This window comes from Rhynchophorus ferrugineus, unplaced genomic scaffold (genome assembly GCF_030347505.1).
Source record: "Rhynchophorus ferrugineus isolate W39M unplaced genomic scaffold, kcgeb_rfMv2 rfM2, whole genome shotgun sequence".
Classification (NCBI taxonomy): domain Eukaryota; kingdom Metazoa; phylum Arthropoda; class Insecta; order Coleoptera; family Curculionidae; genus Rhynchophorus; species Rhynchophorus ferrugineus.
Window position 1 is genome coordinate 13,113,667 of NW_027472581.1, and position 16,082 is coordinate 13,129,748.

At 31.5% G+C, this 16,082-nt stretch overlaps 1 protein-coding gene across 1 annotated transcript in view; it reads right to left on the reverse strand.

The window, feature by feature from the left end:
- Positions 1-16,082, reverse strand: part of cact (NF-kappa-B inhibitor cactus) — a 113,033-nt gene that overhangs the window by 31,323 nt on the left and 65,628 nt on the right. The window lies entirely within an intron of this gene.

Below are 16,082 nucleotides of genomic sequence, written 5' to 3' on the forward strand. Positions count from 1 at the left end.
AGAGTTAAACAAGAAGAAGCTTATTCTACAATAAAAGAAGCCAAAGCAGGTGTACCACAAGGAAGTGTACTAATACTATCATTCCATATAGCAACACTAAATATCTCGGAATGAATCTTGTTGCGAAACTTCGCTGGAAGGAACATATAAAAAGAAAAGAAAAGAACTGGAATTGAAATATAGGAAAATGTACTGGCTAATTGGAGGAAAATCACAATTATCAGTACATAATAAATTGCTATTATATAAGCAAATATTGAAACCTATATGGACATACGGAGTTCAATAATGAGAATGTTCTGCAAAGAGTAACATTAAAAAAATACAAATTTTTCAGAACAAAGTCGTGAGAGATATTATGGGTGCACCCAAATACTATAGGACTGATTACTTACATCGAGACTTTCACATACCCACCGTCAGTCAAGAAAACAAGAGAATTGCAAGGGGGCATGAGGAAAGACTCCATTCTCATATTAATATTGAAATATTGCAACTTTTGGATACCACCAGAACAGGACACAGATTCAAAAGAATCAAGCCATCTGATCTTGAGTAGTGTTGTGTAGTGAGGTGCATATATTAAAAATACAGTAGTGACATGTATAAACATTATTTCACCAGGGCCTCAGATAGGGCCGATGGGTCCTCCTAGTTATATACCTAGATTTAAGTTATCTTAAAGACAAAGTGTAGGTTAGTCGGAAACGACTAGTAACAATGTCATAAATCATTTAAAATAATGTCACTGGTCTTGTACGGATCTGTTTTTAATTTACATATTCAAAGAAAATTTTCCTATGAAAATAAAGTTACTCATGGTGGGTTACCCAATATTTCGTTAAACATAGAACAAAAATAAATTAATGTAAACAGTGCGGAGAAAACAAAAAAAACCCTGTATGTATTAAAAATATCTACGTTACAATTGCATAAACATGGTCGGCCTTTCCGAATTTCCTAAACAATTAATCACCATCGTATGTGGAGTAATTAAAGGTCTACTTTTACCAAAAAAAAAAACCAGACAATACCATTTCGAACTTTCGCGAGACGAGGGTTTGAATGGATTTTCAGCATACCGTTCGAAATTTCCGGTATTTCCAAGAATAATATAGAGTGAACAGTATATTGACTTATATTTGAATATACTAATAGAAAATTCGGCTTGGTTGGAGCTATGATAAAGGCGACAGACGGTCCTCCTACTGTTGCGATAGTCGCGGATTCGAATCCTGCTGGGGCATGGTCGTAAATTTATGTTTGTGATTGTTTAACATATGTGATTGTCCTAGACAAGAGTGCAAAATCCGACAAGGAATATGATCCCAGTCACGCCAGTAACCAGGCTGGGTAAGACCGGATTTCTTCTGGGGTGATTTCTAAGAGTATATTATATATAGGGTGGTTCGGAGTCCACTTTAAACTGTAGGTCCAGTCCAGATAAATCCTCGTTGGTAAAAAGGAGACTTTAATATATTTAAAAAAACTAATAGAAAATGTTATCGATCTACAATCAGTTGGGGTATTTAAGGGGCTATTATGGTCTAGAAATTTGAATAATCGTTTTTATTTTATGTTTTCCAAGCTTATTCCTTTAAGAATACACCCTTAAAATAATTTTCCAAAATTTAAATTATTTTTGGAGTTATAGTTGTTTTTGTTATATTTTAAAGTCTTCTTTTTACCAATATTTTTAAGAAAATATAGATATAACTATTTTTGTTGCAATAACTAAGGAAAATATCGATATTTTACAAAAAATATCTAGATCGATATATAAGAGAGATATGAAATCTTTAAAATTGAACACCAAAATACATTAAACCTTTATGATTGGTACTTAATTTTATCAAAAATATTTCAAGGGATAAAAAATATGTTTAAGATCATTTCGAAAAATATATGCTAACAAAAATATCGGCCAAAAATATCAATATTTTTCGTTCTTCGTATTTCGTCATGTTAGAAAAGCATAAGCAAAGCTGGTTTCTGGAATAATAAATAATTAATCACTAACAAATGTGATGATTTCAACATCAAAACAAAGGGGTGAGCATAAGGCTTGAAACGAAACGTTTGAAGGTGCGGAATTGCAGAAGTTAAGTGATAACCCGACATAAAAGTGAGCCGAGTCGCAATAAACGATTGGAAATATCGAAATGTTGGAGAAAGGGTGCTGTATCAATTAAATGATGGGAAAGGCAAGAAAGGATGTCATATTTGAATCGAACCTGACTAACCAGCAGAACAAGTTGGATCGTACAGGTCTATTTGGCTGCTACCTGCGATATCAAATTTATTTGAGAAACTGCTGATAAAACGTATTAAAATATTTATAGAATTACCGGATTTCTAATTTGGATTTTGAAATCACCACTCGATAATAGACAAGACGAAGTGCGCTGAGTAAGAGTGGTTGTTGAAAAGGCATTCGAAGAGAAGAAACACTACCCTGCAATATTCCTGGACGTCTCAAAAGCTTTTGACCGGATATGGCCTTTGGAATTAATCTACAAAATGAGCAAATTGTTATCGTTGAAGTACTGTCGACTGTTGGCATCAGATCTTTTCGAAAGAAAATTTAGAGTTTGGTATGAAGGAGTTTTATCAACACAAACCTATTTCGACTGGAGTTCTACAGGGTAGTGTACATAGGACCACTCCTATATATGCTCTATACTGAAGATATCCCAACAGTAAAAGGAACAGTATTCGGAACATTTGCCGATGACACAGATATCAGGGCAAAAGATGTATCTCTGGCTAGTGTTGTAGAAAATGTATAAGTAGCATTCAACAAGATCTACAAATAGACTAGAAACTGGAAAATACAGCTTAATGGGTCCAAATCTGTCCATGTTAATTTTGCGTTGCGGTGAAATGATAAAACTCTAATTATATTACTTGAGTGATGTCCGATTCCTCAAGAAAAATCTGTTAAATACCTCCGAATACGTCTCGATGGTAAGTTAAATTGGACAAATCATATTAGACAAAAAGCAGAGCAGATTAGACTCAAAGTCAAGTAACTGTACTGGTTAGTCGAAAGATACTCTTAACTTGGCATAAAGTCAAAGGAACTGGCTCATCACTCAATCATAAATCCAATTTGGATCTAGGGGTGCAAATAATGGGTTGTACTAACTAGTAATGCAACGCACTCAAAACAAGATTCTACGATTATGACCAATGCTTATCGTTACGTAACCAACGAAAAGCTGTACGATGATTTCGTCTTAAAACATGAAATAAGGTTGCTAAATCACAGTAACGTGGAAGCAATACAATTACTGTACAACAAGCAGGAAATCAGAATATTGAAGCGAACCAAACCACATGAACTTCTTTAGAATATTAGAGTATTCTTAACTTTATCTTAAATAGTTTGGTTTTAATTTAATTTGTGAAATACATACTGATGTATTAATCCCGTACTCTCCTTTCTTGTGTGTTAATGAAAGTACAACAGAGCAGTAGTAATAAATTAATTTGTAAAAAAGCAACTCGTGGAGAAGTTAAAATGGCTTGGAAGAGCTTTTGTTATCGCACCCATCTTACTCTCCAGAACTGGCTCCATCCGACTACCACCTTTTCGCATTAATGGAGCACGTGCTTGCGAAGTAGCACTTTTTGAAGATATTTTGGCGGCGAATTTGAAGGCGATTTTGAAGAAAAAATGACTCAATGAATGGTTTAGCCCAGAGGAGAAAATGTTCCGTTGGAGTGGTATATATATATATATATATATATATATATATATATATATATATATATATATATATATATAGTAAAACACATTTTTTTGACAAAATTAGTTTTTTTTATTCAACATACTTTCCTTCAAGGGTAATACACTGATTATAGCAACCCTTCAACTTTTCGATACCATTTTTGTAGTACGATGATTTAGTCGATTGAACTTCGGAGTGAAATGATGGAGCCATGTTTCACCCATTGTCACATATCGATGCAAAAACTCATCAACTCGTCGTTGTTTTTGGTCAAAAGTGAGCTTTCTCATACCCAAATATTCGTGAATGATATGATGTACACGTTTTCAGTTAATATCTTTAGAGTGTCTGCTATTTCATTCAATTTCAATTTACGGTCATTCAAAATCATTTCGTCGGTAACAACCTCTTTTGGGCGTCCATTACGTTCACCGTTTTCGGTGCTCATTTCACCTCGTCTAAACTTAGCATACCAATACATGATGGTTGATTTTCCTGGGGCAATGTCCGGAAATACGGCATCAAGCCGAGTTCTTGCTTCAACTGTATTTTTTCCCTTCAAAAAGCAATATTTTATCAACACGCGAAATTCCTTTTTACTCATTTTGTTTCACAATAACTAAAGTTATTCATTAGCTTCACTCAAAATGCTATAATTCACAAACTAATGATTTGACAGCTGTCAAATTTATACACGCATCTTTTGAGGCTTACAGCAAACTAAAAAACATATGGATTTAATTCTAGTAGCGCCATCTATGTATCAGGCCGGAGACTTTTTAATTGACCTGTTATATTGTTACTTGTAATCGTTAAAAGAATCCTTTAAGGAATACTTTGCAAAAGAAAACATTAAAATTCCCGCTAGTTTTTGAAGAAATCTTTGTAATCACGTTTCAATACCATACATTGTTTTTTATTCGATTTTTTAATCATTTAATCAACCGTATTTAAAGTAATTGAAGATCAATTTCTACCGAAAAAATAAAAAAAAAACTAGTACAATCCATCCAAATTGGATTTTCGACATATCGCTCGAAATCTCCGGTATTTCCCGGGATAAATAGATGGGCGTGCTAGTTTTTTCGGCCATCGGTAGTCGAACGACGGTATCCGATACGATGTTTTGCAACGATTAGGATTTCCGAACTCAGTTTCGGTAGGTGGATTCACCAATTTTTCGGATTGTTAATATTCAGCGTTTTACCGCGAATTCTTCGGTGCCGTTAACTCATCTTTTTTCACTGTGATATTCTGGAGCTTATTTTTGTCGCTTACGTAATTGATAACATCATAATTAATTTAGGAATTTAATGAGACCGACTTAGGGAGGCGTTTGGGGATCTTGAAGTGTTCAGAATGTTTGTGAATTGTTCGGTTTACTTTCGATTTCTTGCAGATAAACTTGTTAATATTTAATAAGTCATTAAATATATATATATTTTTAATGTATGTTCGCCGATTTATCCGTCAATTATGTACCGATTTTCAAAATTCTTTTTTTATTCGAAAGAGTGCACTTTTGAGGTAGTTCCATTGGAACTAAGTCAGGATCTTGAGTCAAGGGAAATGCTCAAATTTCACAGGCATTTCACAAAGTTTTCACATATTTTTTATTTAAATAATCAGATATATATATATATATATATATATATATATATATATATATATATATATATATATATATATATATATATATGTGTATAATGTGAACGCTGAGATGATGCGCGAGAAAATCGCAAGTCGTTCAGTACAAAAGCCATTCAGTTTGCTTTTTAAGCACTAACTGTAGCATATAAGATCTCATAGAAATATTGTTGACTGCTGCTTCTATGGTATAATGGTTAAAGCGTCTAACTTCCTAACGGAGGTTTCAGGTTTGATTCCTGCATCTTTACTTGGCCTATCAATTGTAATATGAAATAAAATAAATGCGCAATATATTGAGTAAATATCTAACACTAAAATGAGAAAAATTAAATATTTTTAACAAAAAAATTGAAACGGCTTCAAAAAATAAATAAGGAGCTCACAAAAAGTTAAAAAATAATCAAACTTTGATGTTAACACAAAAAACATTTTATAATAAAATTTGTACATAATAATCGTTGTAATAACTAAATAAAAATAAACAAAAACCTTATTTAGCCATTCTGCTATATGTACTATATGCGCATAATTTAGCTTAATACCTACCTAAACTTATTTATCTATTTACAATTACAAATTTTAAGTTAATTTTAAGATTTTAAGTTTTTAAGCATATTAAGAAACTTTTCTTCCTCCCCTTTTGGTGGCTAAACTCATTTCTGATACTTTCACCACGGACACTGTATGATATTTTTTAAATATTAGACAGGGCATATAAATAAATCTGTTAGCTTCACCTGCACAAAAGAAAATAGAGATCTTAAACTAAATGGAGAGAGAAAGAGAAATGAACATTCAAGCCTAAAAGTTTCTTTTTTAATGTACAGAATAGTTATTCAGAGTAAAATCCAAAAAAGGTTAAATTTTCAAGGTAGGATTATTTAAATATTTTTATACCGTTACCTATAGTATGGTAATTTTATATTATCTAATATATTAGTAGAATGAATGAAATAAATCTTGTATGACGGATGAAATAAATTTACTAAAATGATTTGTTTTTGATTTGTGATGTCATAGTCCCCAAACAGACAAGTTTATTGTTAGACATAAAAACGTCCGAATGAATGAAATGAAAAAAAACTTTTTTTTGAATCCAAATTTCCCGCGATCTTATCTTTTGTTATAGAAGATCGAGTACAATGTGTTAATCTTATTATTTTTGTGATAATCTAAATAGAGCTGACCGCTGATTGTGTTGCATCCTTTACATGCATGAGCGTTAAATATTGTTTATTTAACATGATCGTGCGGTTTCTGTGGTTACTGTTAACAACAATATGTAGTTACTTATCTATCGGCTTAAAAGATAATACACATACGTATGAAGGCACCAACTTTCAACTATTGACTTGATTGAAGGTCAATACAAAAATAATATTCAACAATAGTGTAAAACTATTGAAACGTATTATATTTAAATAATAATGGCAGGAATACACCATGACTAGTTCTTATAAAAATATTTATCATATGGAGTCATCACGTCTGACTCAGAATCCAAAATCTTTTAATATAGTACAAAGAAAATATTTAATTAGTAAGATTAACTGATTCTGAAGTAACTGATTCTTATTTTTCATATGCTCGTTCTTTTGTCTAAATACGAAATACATACGATTTATTTCATGAAAATATTTTAATATAATGAATATTTTTGAATTTATTTTTAACTAGCGACCCGCCCCGGCTTCGCACGGGTGCAATGCTGATACTAAATTAAATACACTACAGAAAAAATATGAACGTTGTATATAAAAACATAGCGGCCCGCTCCGACTTTGCACGGGCATAAAATATATATGCCTATGTCACTCAATGAAAACATGATTAAAATCGATCCAGTATTTTTGGTTCATTCATTACTGCCCTTGGCCTGCACGCATTTGTTTTATTTTTTTCGGTAAAACAATTCCTCTTCCCCTATACTTACTATGAAGATTTCCTGCTATCTTTGGAATATCTAAATTCATACAAATTTTAATTTCATTACACATTTTTAAACGCAAATTTTAAATTTGTAATATCTCCGAAAATATTTGTTTAATTTACATGCTGTAAGGAACCATATTGATCTATATTAATTGCACACTGTATTTAAGGTACTTAATTCGATAAGGATTAATGCCGTATTGCTTAAAATAGCTTCGTAAATAAGCCATTTTCTCACGTAAAAAGTAAACAATAAAAATGGTTAATGTGGGTTATCCCTAAAAGATAAACATATACCATCGCGGACTTTTTTGTAGACCTTTTTATGGTGTACAATACTGTAGTACATTAATTTGATCTAACTCGTAGGGTTAGGCAGCGTTTTTGCTAATTGCTAAATAAGCCTAAAAAAATAGGTTAATTTACGACATCACGTTAGAAACCTCTAAAATTAGCAATGTTGCCTTAGTATATTATGCATGTATTATACATATAAACCTTCCTCTTGAATCACTCTATCTATTAAAAAAAACCGCATCAAAATCCGTTGCGTAGTTTTAAAGATTTAAGCGCACATAGGGATATAGGGACAGAAAAGGCGACTTTGTTTTATACTATGTAGTGATTATTAGGTACTTGCACGAATGTTGGCCATCGCTCTCTATTGATCAAAATGTGAATTATTAATGTAAAAAAACTGTTAAATCCGATGGTTGGACATTGTTCTGAAATTTCTCTGCGTAATTAATAGTTTTCAATTGGCTGGTGCAACTTGGGTGGGGCCTGATCATTCATATTATATGACAATTAATCGAACTATAGTTTCACAACATATTTCGAAGCATATATCGTTTTGAGAGTACCTTCCAAAAACATTAGACTGATGCTAATTTTTGCTCTAAACAAACAGTTCAGTGGAAATTTAGGTATATCGGCTTGGAGAAAATTTCCTTTCTTGGATATTCTTTCTTTTACTGAATAAACAGAATTCAACAGAATTAATTTTAATATTCGGGCAAAAACAACACATAGATTGCCATGAAAAGAATAAATAAGCTTCCGTCATATATTACACATTTCGATATATACATAGCCTCCTGCAGGGGGATACATTAATGCCAACGGTTTTTTCGGGTCCATTAATAGCAATATAACTTCTCAAAAAGTATTTTTTTTTATTGAGCAGATGCTTCAAAGTATATAGTAACTTCACAAGAATATTTCTTGTTTTGGAGGTTGTCTTGTTGTTTCTTGGAGGATTTATATGTTCAAAGGATCTCGTGCTGTCACACTGTAATAATATTATGAATACACAGAATCATAAGATTATGACTGATGGAAATATATATTTCTTTTGTGCCATCAAATAAAGACATTCGAAGTGCAGTAGAAACATTAAATAATTTAAATAAGTCTTAACCAGAACACTATACAGTATTCGTTAACATTTTATCAATATATTGATATTGTTTTAATTGAAAATCAGTTTACTTTTTTATTTATTTAAACATAACTGAAACAATTTTTGTCACAAACATTTGGTGATAGTAACATTGATCATACCCAAATTGTTCCTTTAGGTACAAAGAAGTTCAGAGATAATTAGTTATTATATATATATATATATATATATATATATATAGAACACATAGAACATAGAACCTCTCCTTTTTTGATATCGGTTATATCGGTTAAAACTAATTGAGTCATCGAGTGGAGTGGATCTAAAAACATATTGGCACCTAAAATGTATCATATACTTTTACACAACATATATTCATTCGCTATCTTATCTTTAATGAGGATTTTTTCCCAATTTCTCGGAAAACACGTAACGAAATTACCAATATGAAGTCTCCGTTTGGTGTTATCTGGCGCCAGGTCTATATTACTGTGGTGGGACATCAAATAACAAATTTACGCGAACCGATAAATATTAACTCAACTGATTACCAACAATAATAATTTAGATATGATGAATTTTGAGGTCGCTTACTCCCCATGAATGTAATATTTATTTTTCTAAAATTAATTATGATTTTCGGTTGAGTTCAAGCACTTGAAATTCATTAACCATAAAGGATATCTGATATTAGATTGAGGAATTAATTATAATTACATTTTGGCTTAGATATTACTGGGAAAAACTGATATAGGTTGGGTTTTGGCATCGATACGCGCTTTGTGGTTAACTACTTATCTGAATTTAGTATTTTCTAGCATTTCCAAAACGTGTATCGGATCATAACAGGTGGAGCAAAAGTCCCGCTATCATTTTCATTGCGCGTCATCTTGGTTATGTGACGTTTAGCCCAGTTTCGCTTTATGGCTAAACTGTGTAGATGCCACAAGAACGAGCAGAAATGGTGACAATATTTATTGAATATAATCGTTGCATTATTGCCACTCAGCGGAAATTGCGTCAAAAATATTCTAATCGTCCTGCGCCTCACAAAACCACAATTTATTGTTTATATACGAATTTTCGAGAGTACGGTACGACAACAGACAGGGCTCGTTCTGGAAGACGACGGACGTCTCGTAACCCTGAAAATGTGGCTCTGGTGCGTGATAGTGTTGCAAAATTCAATTAGTCAAAAATTTTGCTACCGAGAGATCCTGATCAACGAGTTGACTACAATAATGCAATCTTAAGGCTGTCTGGTGAAATTGAAGATTTTTCGTCTAAATTGATAATGAACGATGAAGTCCATTTTCTTCTTTTCATCTTGAATTCATGAAACCTCATTGCATCCCCTAAACAGCTGTATGGTGTGGTATTCATGTTGGAAGTATCATTAGTCCCTATTTTTAGAAAATGATTAAGGTGTTTCAGTTACTATTACTGCTGAACGGTAGCAAGACATGATTCGAAATGAGTCTTGTGCCTGAAATGGAAGAGCAAGGACTCGTTCAACAACTCAATTATTGAATGACGTTTTTCCACGAAGACTAATTTCGCGAAGTGGCGATTTAGCATGGCCAGCCAGATCTCCGGATTTAACAGCACCAGACCTTTTCTTAACATCTTAATATCTTAAAAATAATATTCGTCACGAAATTTATTTACTCATTATTAGTCACTTACTTATCTTTTCTCTGAGCAAAGTTATAGGCAATCAAAATGGTAAAATCACGTTGTATGTCCATCTGAACAAGTGGTAATTAAAAGACACTGGTGAGTAGTCTGCACTCGAAATATTGTACTGTTCAAGGGTTCAGGTTGTAATAGCTAATTTTAGCACACTATGCTGATCTGAGTAAAATCAGAATGAGCAAAGGCACTTCTGGAACTACCAGTGGAACTGCAAATAATAACCAGAAATAGGATAGTAGTAGGTAAAGGTATTCTCTCACTTTCTAGATATATGAGGTGTTTACATATATACTGAACAGTTTTCATGTAAAAAAATTGACCAAAATATTTTCCATAATTTTCTACAACTCTTTTCCATCTTTTTCATTATTCCTTTTTTAAAGGCCTAATTATATCATTTAACGGTTGCCCGATTCCTCAAGCAGAATTCGTTAAATACCTCAAAATCTCAATTTTTGTCATTAATCAGAATAATTCAATATATATATATATATATATATTTGCTTGCTTTTTTTTGATATTGTCGCTTATTCTCATCCTCTCTCCGTTTTATTATATATATACTAGCGACCCGTCCCGGCTTAGCATGGGTGCAATGCTGATACTAAATTAAATACACTACAGAAAAAATATGAACGTTGTATATAAAAACATAGCGGCCCGCTCCGATTTTGCACGGGCATAAAATATATATGCCTATGTCACTCAATGAAAACATGATTAAAATCGATCCAGTATTTTTGGTTCATTCATTACTGCCCTTGGCCTGCACGCATTAAATTTGGGGTAAAACAATTCCTCTTCCCTTATACTTACTATGAAGATTTCCTGCTATCTTTGGAATATCTAAATTCATACAATTTTTATTACATTACACATTTTTAAACGCAAATTTTAAATTTGTAATATCTCCGAAAATATTTGTTTAATTTACATACTGTAAGGAACCATATTGACCTATATTAATTGCACACTGTATTTAAGGTACTTAATTCGATAAGGATTAATGCCGTATTGCTTAAAATAGCTTCGTAAATAAGCCATTTTCTCACGTAAAAAGTAAACAATAAAAATGGTTAATGTGGGTTATCCCTAAAAGATAAACATATACCATCGCGGACTTTTTTGTAGACCTTTTTATGGTGTACAATACTGTAGTACATTAATTTGATCTAACTCGTAGGGTTAGGCAGCGTTTTTGCTAATTGCTAAATAAGCCTAAAAAAATAGGTTAATTTACGACATCACGTTAGAAACCTCTAAAATTAGCAATGTTGCCTTAGTATATTATGCATGTATTATACATATAAACTTTCCTCTTGAATCACTCTATCTATTGAAAAAAACCGCATCAAAATCCGTTGCGTAGTTTTAAAGATTTAAGCGCACATAGGGATATAGGGACAGAAAAGGCGACTTTCTTTTATACTATATATATATATATATATATATATATATATATATATATATATATATATATATATATATATATATATATATATATATGCATCATGCAGCATGAGAATAAGCAACAATATCAACAAAAAAGAAAGCAACAAATACATAAAGAAACTCGATGTATAAAAATGTAATGATTGATATTATTAAGAGAAGTCTCAAAGATCATATAGTAGTAATAGCTATAGTGTATGATCGTGAAAATCGTATATATTTTGTTTTTCTAATGGATTTTCCGATGTATTTCTATATTGTTTTTTTTTAATTTTATTTTTGTTCTATGTTTAAGATTTGTGTAGGATGTGTTATAAATACAGTATAATATAAATATACCATTACAAATACACAAACAAGTATTATTATTATTATTACATTCTCTACGAGAATATAGATTATTCACGGAAATTGTTCTAATAAAATGGTTCTCCCATAAAATTAAAAATAAGTTTATTGTTGAACTTTAAATAACATTTTGAAAATATGCTTCTAGGTACAACTAATTTTAGTGCTGTATAAAAGAAAGCAAGGTAGTTATCGAATTAAATAGAGAACAAACAATTTAAACATATTTATAATAGTTACACGTCTTCAAATATATTATTAATCTATGAAGTATTTTACTATATTTAATATGTAACAACATGATTATATTGTGGTTAATGAATAACATTGGGTTTGTATATTACATATGATCAGCAAAGTTAGTTATGATGATATTTTCCATTTGTGATATATCGTATGTGTAAAGTAGGTAAAGGATTGGCCTATACACTTTCTCGCGGTACACCTCCTTTATATTCTTTTATTGTAGAATAAGTTTTGTCTTGTATCACTCTAAACGGTTTGGCTGAGAGATTAGGGGTTGTATTATGTTATTTTCACAACATTTTCTAAACTTTATGAATCTTTAAATGTCCGAATTCATTGTGCGGCAATTTATATTCAAATTCACTTTCGTTTGATTTGAAGTTTTATTATAAATGGTCTATAAGTGGCTGCTTTTTGTTGAGTATGGTCCAATTTTAATTAGATCTTTTGGTCTGTGCAAACATCATTTGAAGTTTTTGGTGGTTTTCCAGAGTTAATAGTTTGTTTCCTTGTTATACGTTAGATTTCGTAAATCGTTATTTATGGATTTGTTTTTAACGTGACGATAATAACTAACGTTATATTGTATTTAAATAAACCACAAAAACAATTTAAGAGTGGCGTCGAACAATAAAATATTCGCTATAGTATACTAATATTTATTTCCTCGTAACTACGCGAGATTGTGTGTTGTTATGAGTTGTAGCATAGTTTTTTCCAGTAGTAATAATTCCAGAAAACCAGACTAAACTCAAACCAAAAACAATGTTTGGCATGGCGCGATTTTTCTTGGTAACATCAACCGTGACGCAACAATGTTTACCACGCAAGCTTCCGAAGATGATTTCACTGGATTGTTGATGACGCGGTGAACAAAGTACAACATGGTGGAAAATTCGAACGTTTAATTTGTAATAAATTATATGTTAATAAACTATTTTTTACATATTATGCACTGAATGTGTAGAGTAGTTATTATTGATAATTTATATTCGTTTTCTTCGTATATTTTCTTTCGCTCTCTCCATCTCTTTTTATTTATGTAATGTATATTAATATATTTGATTAAAATTTATGTTATTGGATAATATATAATAAGTGCTGTGTCATCCTGTAATAGACATTTCCAGTATAGAATTTGTCATGCTTCATAGAATATTTTAATAGAATTATTACAATATTTTTTTTGTGTAAAATGGATGCTGTTTATATTATATTTCTGGTCTTAGCAATATTAAGTGGTTTTAAACACTATCCGAGGTGTTCATTGGAAACTTGTGCTCTGTTGAATGTAACCATCTTCAGAATATTGTGTAATCGTTTAAAATAAACCGAGTTGACCTCGAAATCAAATGGGCCTATGAAGTTTTCCAAAATTTCCAATCTCAAAATTTGAAAAAAGGTTAATAAATTACATTGTCATTACATTTTTAAATTTTTAGTGAGTGCCTTATTTATTTTTTGAAGTCTGTTCAATTTTTTTTTTAAAAGGTCCAGCGCGTATGAGGAAAATTAGGAATAAAGAAACAATGATTTAAAATAAGGAACGCTTCAAGCCCCGGGGTTCGGTACCCAACCCAAGTAATTTTAAAAATGTTCTAACTCCGCGACCTCCGTATGTGAGCTGAACGCTCTAACCACTACATCATAGAAGTAGTTGCATGCAGTATTTCTACAGATTCTCATTTGGTAAGATTAGTGTTTAAAATGCAAACTGAATGGTTTTTGCACTGAACGTAATACATAAATATCTGATTATATTAGATAAAAAATATGTGAAAACTTTGTACGTGTCTTTGAAATTTGAGGGTTTTCCCTTCCTTTTATCCCTCTTATCCCCATCAGATCATTTTTCTTTTTTTAATATATTTTAAAGTCTCCTTTTACGAACTTGGGGTTTATCTGAACTGGACCTACAATTTAATGTGGGCTCCGAACCACGGTCCTCAGCATTAAGCCTACCGAATGGCGAGTGACCAACTTTAGAAATCATCCCAGAGGACATCCGGTCTTACCCAGCCTGGTTACCGGGGTGACTGGGATCATTTTCCTTGTCGAATTTTACACTCTTGCCTACACAAATTTCAAATTTTAAACATTCACAAATATAAATTTACGGCCATGCCCCAGTAGGATTCGAACCCGCGGCTATCGCAACAGTAGAAGGGCCGTCCTATCGCCTTTACCACTGCGCCACCAAGCCGGCCCCATCAGATCCTGATTTGGTGAGACCATATAATTGACGGAGAAATCGGCGAACATACATACATATATATATATATATATATATATATATATATATATATATATATATATATATATATATATATATATATATATATAGAACCTCCTTCTTTTTTGAATATTTTTTCGATAATAATAACTTATATTTATGTCGTGTAATATAAACGAGAAAAAAATCAAAAGCAAAACATTCCATTTTCGCCCAATATGTCGAGTTATGACCCCTGCTGTTGAGGAAAGATTCTTCGAATCAACTCAAGTTGTATATCAAAATTTTCCATGAAGCCAATAAAGTACTTTATACGACGCCTTCAAGAAACAGCTTGAAATATATTACCGATATGTCTTCTTGCGGTTATTGTTTTAAACATCGGAATTTATATTGGAAATGTATAGTTATTTTTGCGGTATTAAAGAGAAAACCTTTGGTCTTTGCACTATAACGAACTGATGGACATGAAAATCACATAAATAATAACGTATTTTCGTTAAAATTGTAATGACCGTTACATAAAATCTATTTAATCAATGTGTTTGGCGAATCTAACACTTTGGCAGGAGAAATAGAAAAAACATCTGACTGCCAATTAAACAAAATATTACTTGACCTGTTTTATATAAATCACTATACCTACTCTAGAATAAACATATGATTATACACACGTTAGGATTAGTATGTTAGAAATATTTTTATAGTAAACTCATTTTAGTACCGAGTGGCAACTTATTTTCGTTATTGTGAATAGAGTGAAAATGATGTTCAAAATTAGTCATTTTTGAACATTTATAGTGTACGACAAACCGCGAATGATGACTGCAATGTTTCATGCCAATATTTTTACTCGATTGATACAGAAACCCGTGTTTTTATATTTTCGCACATGAAGGTTATTTTTAGAAGTTAAAAATGGAACAATATTTTGTTATTTTAAGTATCTTTTGTTCAATTATCAGGCCTGTAAATTTACAACAGATAGTGTTACTATGTATGAAGTCGTATAGGATACATTTGTACAATTGTGAATAAAACGTTTCTTTGTTCTTTGAAATTGTCTGAATTTGTACCGAGTAAATCGCTCTTATCAGATTTTATGAAAAATATTTAATTTTATGAAAGAGGCGTCTAAAATTGATATTGAACCAGACCTTGCTCATACTGGTTACCAATTGTTCCGATGTAAGAGTCAGATGTAAATACAGACCTAATATGTTGCTGCTTTTATTATGATTGTATTACGATTTTTGCTTAAAAAATTGGTCATTGCGAAAAAAAGGTATAGAACAGTTCCAATAAAATATTATTGTACCCTGTTTTACAATTTTATATTTACTGTATTAGTTTAAACTTAACTATCCAATTGTTTATTCTAAGTGCGAAA